The following is a 1344-nucleotide window of genomic DNA, read 5'->3' on the forward strand; positions in this document are numbered from 1 at the left end:
GCTTGAAGGTGACGTCCAGATCTTCTGCTTGAAAAGTCCACAGAGGAGCGACGACACGTTTATGGTGAGTTCAGAGGATTTTCTCTGCAGCAGAAACTCCAAACCTGAGGAGATCAAAACTTTTTCAAGAATCCATCAGATTTTTAACTTGATCTAGTTTAATATTAATGTTCTCATTGAAACATGTGAAAACACTTTCTAACACATTTATTAACAAGCCGGTCCACCTGCTGTTAACACGTCTGTAATTTAATCATGGCACGCTTTAATATTTGTGGTTTTAGTCTGTTTTCTACACAACTTTAGATCAAGTGATGTGAAGTCAAACCAAAGTGAGTTGTCTTTAGTTTGAAGTAGTTCTGAGATCAATGAGGGTTGTGTTTGTGTTTCAGAGCCAGTTGGACTGAGTGACAAGTGTCTGCATGATGAGCCGTCCACAGAGAGAAGGTGAGAACATTCATGTGGTGGAACATCAGCAGGAAGGAGAAGAAGAAGCTGCAGTCAGAGCTGAGTGGTCATCATCAGACAAACCAGCAGCAGACTGGACAAACATCTCACATCCACACTGGAAGACACACACTTCACCTGAAACTAACAGAATGAAGAAAATAAAATTTTCTAAAGGAAAAACAAATGAAGTTACTATGAGGAACTACAGACCAACTTCAGTTTTTTGTTGGTCAGTTGTTTCTAAACCCTCCTGAACTCAACATTTAACACAGAAACTGGAAGAAAATCTTTAGAACTCAAACTACAGCAAACATTTACTCATTGGTCGGGTCACAGAAGATCTGTACGACGTTATAGTTTGAGAAATGTCTTTAAATGTCTCTGTTCAGTTCTCTTCATATGGATGAGAGAAGCAACAGGAAGTGACACAATATGTCTTTACACAACACAGAAAGTGTGAAGACACACAACCAGAGACAATGTCTGGACATGTGTGAAACAACTACACTATAACTCTATTTTACATTTAAAAATCATTTGATTATTTTACAACGTCACAGGGTTGAACATAACACAAAATGAGATAAAATGACTTCTGATTGGCTGTAAGTTCACAGAACTTTACACAACTGGAGGGTCTGGATCCCCCAGACCCCCCAGGGCTTTTCAGCTTTGGATATTTGAGCAGATGTTGGTTGTATGTTCGTTGGATGCATGTTGGTTGGTTGGTCGGCTGATTAGTTGGTTTGTTGTATGTGTGTTGCTTGGTTGTACAGTATGTTTGGATGTATGTTGTGTTGGATGTCTGCTGTGTTGGATGCTGTGGGCGTGGCTCCGTGTCCTGCTCCAGTTCTTCATGTGCTTCTCCTCTAAATGCTCCTCAGGTGAAGCAGC

At 40.4% G+C, this 1344-nt stretch overlaps 1 long non-coding RNA gene across 1 annotated transcript; it reads left to right on the forward strand.

Annotated features, from left to right (window-relative positions):
- Positions 1 to 41: 41 nt before the first annotated feature.
- Positions 42 to 1344, forward strand: LOC119425217. Its single transcript, XR_005187555.1, has 3 exons — positions 42 to 64; positions 393 to 447; positions 1335 to 1344. It is a non-coding gene; the product is annotated as an uncharacterized LOC119425217 (long non-coding RNA).

This window comes from Nematolebias whitei, chromosome 19, assembly GCF_014905685.2.
Source record: "Nematolebias whitei isolate Nwh7 chromosome 19, NemWhi1, whole genome shotgun sequence".
NCBI classification, from domain to species: Eukaryota; Metazoa; Chordata; class Actinopteri; order Cyprinodontiformes; family Rivulidae; genus Nematolebias; species Nematolebias whitei.